Here is a 7,154-nt window from a genome sequence, read left to right on the forward strand (position 1 = left end):
AATAGATTTTAAAATGTAATTTATTCCTGTGATCATACATAGCTGAATTGTCAGCATCATTCCTCCAGTCTTCAGTGTCACATGATCCTTCAGTAATCATTATAATATGCTGATTTGCTGATTATCCATATTTAAAACCGTTGAGTAATTTTTTTTTTCAGGATTCTTTGATGAATAGAAAGATCCAAAGATCAGCATTTATCTGAAATAAAAAGCTTTTGTAACATTATACACTATTCCATTCAGTATCATTTTTATTAATTTTTTGGGAAAGAAATTAATACTTTTATTTAGCAAGGATGCTTAAAATTGATCAAAAGTGATGATAAAGGCATTTATAATGTTACAAAAGATTTCTATTTCAGTTAAATTGTGTTCATATCGATATCGGAATTATATCGTATCGACCGAAATGAAGAAATATATCGTGATATCAATTTTGGCCATATCGTCCAGCCCTAGTTAAGTGTTTAGATGAAGAGCACAATGGCAAAATAGATCATGTCTCTGATGAGCAATGAGCATCCTTAATATTTACATTCATTTCTGATGCTAAATATTAGAGAAACTCCTCCATCAGTTCACAGCTGATGAATCCACTTAGATGTGTGAAGAAATATCTTCAGCAAAAGAAAATACAGCTGACTAAATTAACTCTTATTAGAATATTTTATAATAACATTGATTTCTGAAACTAGACAGAAACATGTATTTTTCATTATTGATACGTTCTATTGAATGAATATTATATTATACTGTATTTGCAGGAAACACATCTAAACCTGTGTCGGGAAAAAATGGAGGATACGTCACACTAACATGTGAACATGTGGCCAATAATATTGTTCACATTGAGTTATTCAGTGAGTCAGGAGACATAGATGTGTGTCAGACTGAAGAATGTAGTGTTCGAGTGTTTAAAGAAGGAAACTGTGACGTCGTCATCAAGAATCTGATTTTCAGTGATGCTGGGAAATATATTTTGCATGTCTATTACACTAATGATCAGACAGAGCTGAAGTGACTAATCAGGACGTACCATCTTCATATTCATGGTAAAGACAAAACTGATCAAACCATCAGCATCTGCTTTTTTAAATGATTACATTTAGTTCCCCGATACTAAATATGTGTTCATGGCTTTGATTGATCGACAGCATTATAATAATAATTAATGTCTCTCTGTTTCTCCTCAGATGAGATTACTGTGAAAACAGGCGAGGAGCTGGAGTTGGATGTTCTGTTTTCTAATGCTGATAAAGTGGAGAAAAGCTCTAGTGGAGAGTGGAGGGAGGTTTGGAGCAGAACTGATGGGGTTCAGAGCGATCGACTGAATGTTAATGATGAAAACCTGATCATTAAATCGTTTACAGCCAGTGATGCAGGAACATACAGATTTCTGGACTCTGACGGAGAAATCTTGATCACAGTGACAATCACAGGTGAGCGAAACTCAGATTTGTGGAAATATTATTAATAAAGCATGTGGACAGCTGAGGTTTATTCATCATGATCTGAACATCACATTGATGCTGAACTGTGAGACTGACCTCTCAATATCTTCTAGAATCAGGTCATGTCTCTGTCTCAGAATCAACGGAAAAACTGGAGAATGATGAAGACAAAACTGAAGACACTGAACAACAGAGTAAGTAAAACAGAGGCATTGAGAGCTTTACAAAATCTTCAAGCAGTGAGTAATAATGAAAAAACATTTTTAAAAATTGTGCTCTCTTCCCATCTTCCTCTTTTTCATCTGCAGCGAAATGGATTGCGCCAGTTGTAGTGTGTTTGGTGATTCTGGCTGTGATTGTGATTTATTTCATCATACGGCGCCGTCAGCACAGAGGTCACACACAGGTTCCAGCAGAGGAGAATACAGAGCACAGACAGGAACTGGAGGAACTATAATGATCTTCACTGAACGTGACTCAACTGCACAGGAGCCCTGAACACCTGCGACGCCACTGGTTACTTGTTATTTGCCTTCAACACCAACACAATTCTGTCAACATATAACGGCAGCTGGGGGGTGATATGTATCGTTAAAAATATTATAGTAATTGTTGTTTTAATGATGTGTGAGCTGACATTATTTTGTGAAAAATAAACCTTGAACGTCCATACACATACTGAAAAGCAAAAATTGGCAAGTACACTACCAGTCAAAAATCTTTGAACAGTAAGATTTTTTATGTTTTTAAAGTCTCTTCTGCTCACCAAGCCAGCATTTATTTGATCCAAAATACTGCAAAAGCAGTAATATTGTGATATTTTACTACTTAAAATTACTGCGTTCTATTTGAATATATGATAAAATGTCATTTTTATTTCTGTGATCAAAGCTGTATTTTCAGCATCATCACTCCAGTCTTCAGTGTCACATAATCCTTCAAAATCATTCTAATATTGTGATAAACATTTTTTAATATTATTATCAATATTTAAAACAGTTGAGTAAATTTTTTTCAGGATTCTTTGATGAATAGAAGGATCCAAAAATCAGCATTTATCTGAAATAAAAAGCTTTTGTAACATTATACAGTCTATCATTCAAAAGCTTGGAGTCAGTATAATTTTTTTCTTTGGGAAATTAATGATAGAAATGACTACTTTTATTTAGCAAGGATGCTTTAAATTGATCAAAAGTGATGATAAAGACATTTAGAATGTTACAAAAGATTTATATTTCAGATAAACGCTGTTCTTCTGAACTTTCTATTCATCAAAGAAACCTGAAAAAATTCTACTCCGTTGTTTTCAACATCATAAAAACAATAATAGTTTTCTGAGCAGCAAATCAGAATATTAGAATGATTTCTGAAGGATCATGTGACTGGAGTAATGATCCTAAAATTCAGCTTTGATCACAGGAATAAATTACATTTTAAAATATATTCAAATACCAAACAGTTACTTCCACCAAACAGTCAAAAAATAACTCCCTTGCCATTGGTCAGTTTTTCGCGGGCAAGTTCACTACTGTACATTGATTTACAGTAGTGAGGAAATACAGTAGTGACCGTATATTTTCCCATAATCCTTTGCGGTTTATATGGAAATGAAGAATAAGAACAACAACAAAAATATAAAGTGCACAAATTTGAAAATAAATACAAATGAAAAACCTAAAGAAAATAAATGCACTAAATAATAGTTGGGCAGTTACATGTTAATTTATTTATGCATTTATTCATTTATAACACCATAAATGTATATTTTAGAAATTTCTATTGTTTTTAAAAGTTTCTTGTTTTGTGTTCTCAAGTTTAAAAGGGTTTAAAGTACACTGTGCGATCAGTGTGACAAATTGTAAACATGTGCTTTTTTTTAATAGATGATAACAGTGTATTCAGCTATTATTAATTACATTCATAATAGCATCAAAGGAACCAACAGGGAAAAAATGACGAGATTTACAAAGAAAAGGATTCAAAAATTTTTGAAATCCTTTTTGGGGGAAACAATACAATTTCCAAAAGAAAAGGATTCAAAAATTAGCTTTTTTATTTCTTACATCTTTTAAGGCCTCAATGTAACGCTTCAGATTTTAAATAGGCCTAATGTAATGTTAGGTTTATTATTAGTCCATTTTTGTTTGTGTATATGGTATTTCACCTTCATAATTATTACATTAATCACCAAATTTTGCTCCAAAATCTTATTTTTATACAACAAAAATATCTCTTTACCAGAGAGTCGAATCTGATCAAACCTGGCAACCCTCTCTGAGCCGCTTGTAAAAGTGAATTTGGCACTTTGCCATGTCCGCTGCTGCATCACAGTTACAGAATGGCTTCTATTCACTGACATACACTAGAGAACATGTTTATAGATCAGAGGTGGTTCTGTTGTGTTTTGTCTCGTCGGGTGAAGCCACGGTGTCAACATTCATCTTTCTCATTTAAATAATTTGTGAATAATACATTTTTATACATTACTAAAGTGTAATCCTCAGATTGAGAATGGTCCAGATTCAGCCAAACCCAAAGTCTCAAAACACAAGCAACAGCTTTTAGAAGTCCGTGGTACAACAACTTAACAATGATATTAATAATCCCACTATATTATTATAATCATAATCATCATCGTATCCACAGTAATGGTCATGCAGCAGAGACCTAGACACTCCTTCACTAGAACCAAAAATACTGCTATAACAACAAAACACACAAAAGTTGGCTCTGTATTTAAAAACAAAAATGAAAACTTACATGATAAATGTTCAGCATGCATCTTAGGTGCAGGCATTCAAAAAAAATCTAATTCACAACTATACCACAGATGAGGCTGGTGTAGAAACCTAAGTATAGCGCTGCTTCCAATATATTGTCCCCCACTTTTAGTTCAACGCTGGGAGCTTCACTGAAATGCTGTGGTTATAAAGCAGCACAGATCACCACACTCTATAAATGTCACCGTCACACAACTTTGCATGAACAGAAACAAGACTTTTCCTCCACTGAGGATTGTGCATCAAGTAGTAATGTAGCAAGACAGTGATATTTAAAGTAGTGATGGCGAAGTGAAGCGTTCTGAACCAGTGAAGATTTTATCACAATTGTATCGGTAAAAGGTTCATTACTCAAAGCTTTTTTTTTTTTATGGTTTATGCTGTGGGCATCTAGTCATAAAAATAAATAACACCTTCCAAAGTGTTATGTTCCATACAGCCAGTGGTTTCACATCTGGTTCTACAACTGAAACACTCATTTCAAAACCCCGGACTTCACTACATATTAAACAAGTGATAAAAATCTACAATAGAAAGAATTTCAAAAATACCTTTTTGTAAAATAAAGTGCTACATTAAGCTGTTCCTGCTCATCAATGTAGTGCCATAAGAAAACAATAGATAAAATAAGCTGTATTTCTGCAATACAACACCAGTGCATGAAAGAGTTTGCATCTGTGTAGCTCTGCGTTTCCTGATAACAGAGATGCATCGAAATTAACTTTTTATAAAACAGATCAATGTTCATCAAAAAAAAGTACTTCTTTCTGCAGTCATACACCATGTTGGAAGAGAAAAGCACATATTTCTTAAGACGTGCCTTTAGCTTGTCGTACTCTAAATATATGAGCATTTGCCCTCACCATCAGCCCCTGATGTCTTCAAATGCTAGAAACACCTCGGGTCAATCACAGCAATCTCAGGAGTTACTCACGCAACAATTAAACATATTCTCTCCCGTAATTAATGCAGCTTCACAGTATACATGGACACTGGTCCTCTACATAAACACAACTGTTCTTTAAATTGTGAATGGATTGTACAGAGAAAGTGATCAAAGAGTGCTCCCTTTATAGCACAAGTTTACTCACCCAAAACCAGACCCTAAATGTACAAACCCAATTCCAAAAATGTTGGGACACTGTACAAATTGTGAGTAAAAAAGGAATGGAATAATTTACAAATCTCATAAACTTATATTTTATTCAAAAGCATTGGTTTGTAGAATAGAATGACATACTGTACAGAAAATCTTAATTTTCCTCTTATACCCTGAACAAAGCAATGTTAAACATGAGAGAAATACAACTCTTAAGAAAAGAAAAAGACCATAAATCTAAAAATAATATAAAAAAAATTAAAAACATTGATTAATGCACCAGAGACTGTAGTCAGTATCATACTGTAATGATGAAGAACAGTGTCTCATGTTTAATTCTCAAACATCTTTTTAAAGAGATCGCGGATGCCACAGATCTTGATTTGCAATATTCCTTCAATAGAGTCACAAACAGAGCAAAACAATAGCTGAACTCACAAGACATGACTGCTCTCATCTGCACATATCTGATTATAAACACCTTGACAGTCACAGTGAGGTAATAAGAATGATTTACGATAAATATTTTTTATCCTAAACATCTATTGATTGATTTGGTGCAGTTTATAAAGAGAGTTTAAAATCCATCAAACATTTCTTGCTTCTAGATTTTAAGTTAAATGACAGACAAAAACGTAACATGTATAATATCATCAAATGCAATATTAAAATACGTCATTAAAAAAGTAAGAATTTTGCTGTATCAAAAGAGGTTGTGATATTTATAAAGCAGTGATTTCCTTTTTCAAATAAAAAGATAGTTCCTTAAAATCCCAGAGTAAGCAGAAGGCAACAGCGGCAATAAAAAAACTTCAGATGTTTTTTTGCGTGTCCTCTTCCTTGCATTGGCACATATTTCAACAGATTTGTGCAGAATATGCATAGAAATACATACAAATTACAGTACAATCAGAGGATCCATTGCTCTGTTATGCTGTGGGATCATATTCATATTCTGCTGGCCTTAGAGTGAACGATCAGTGAAAATAAACATGAAGTTGATCAGCTTTATCTTTGATGATCTCCAGTAATTCTAACTGAATTCTACTAGATTTCATCACGCAGTGAAATCGTGGACTCTCAAGGCTTATTTTTCACAAAATAATGTCAGCTCACACATCATTAAAACAACAATTACTATAATTTTTTTAACGATACATATCACCCCCCAGCTGCCGTTATATGTTGACAGAATTGTGTTGGTGTTGAAGGCAAATAACAAGTAACCAGTGGCGTCGCAGGTGTTCAGGGCTCCTGTGCAGTTGAGTCACGTTCAGTGAAGATCATTATAGTTCCTCCAGTTCCTGTCTGTGCTCTGTATTCTCCTCTGCTGGAACCTGTGTGTGACCTCTGTGCTGACGGCGCCATATGATGACAGAAATCACAATCACAGCCAGAATCACCAAACACACAACTGGCACAATCCATTTAGCTGCAGGTGGAAACGAGGAAGATGGGAAGAGAGCACAATTGAAAAAAATATTTTTTTTCATTATTACTCACTGCTTGAAGATTTTGTAAAGCTCTCAATGCCTCTGTTTTACTTACTCTGTTGTTCAGTGTCATCAGTTTTGTCTTCATCTGTGAAGCTCAGTTTTTCCTTTGATTCTGTACCTGATTCTAGAAGATATTGAGAGGTCAGTCTCACAGTTCAGCATCAATGTGATGTTCAGATCATGATGAATAAACCTCAGCTGTCCACATGCTTTATAAATAATATTTCCACAAATCTGAGTTTCTCTCACCTGTGACTGTCACTGTGATCAAGATTTCTCCTTCAGAATCCAGAACTCTGTATGTTCCTGCATCTCTGTCCAGAAA

The 7,154-nt window shown here is 34.1% G+C and overlaps 2 long non-coding RNA genes across 2 annotated transcripts; one reads left to right on the top strand and one right to left on the bottom strand.

Annotated features, from left to right (window-relative positions):
• Positions 1–791: 791 nt before the first annotated feature.
• Positions 792–2,044, top strand: LOC107576244 (uncharacterized). The gene is made up of 4 exons (XR_001608020.1): positions 792–1,055; positions 1,197–1,442; positions 1,568–1,648; positions 1,763–2,044. It is a non-coding gene; the product is annotated as an uncharacterized lncRNA (long non-coding RNA).
• Positions 2,045–6,486: 4,442 nt separating this feature from the next.
• Positions 6,487–7,154, bottom strand: LOC107576245 (uncharacterized). Its single transcript, XR_001608021.1, has 3 exons — positions 7,079–7,154; positions 6,882–6,953; positions 6,487–6,765 (listed from the first exon to the last, which is right to left on the bottom strand). It is a non-coding gene; the product is annotated as an uncharacterized lncRNA (long non-coding RNA).

The sequence above is a fragment of the Sinocyclocheilus grahami genome, unplaced genomic scaffold (assembly GCF_001515645.1).
Source record: "Sinocyclocheilus grahami isolate Dianchi unplaced genomic scaffold, SAMN03320097.WGS_v1.1 scaffold3384.1, whole genome shotgun sequence".
NCBI classification, from domain to species: Eukaryota; Metazoa; Chordata; class Actinopteri; order Cypriniformes; family Cyprinidae; genus Sinocyclocheilus; species Sinocyclocheilus grahami.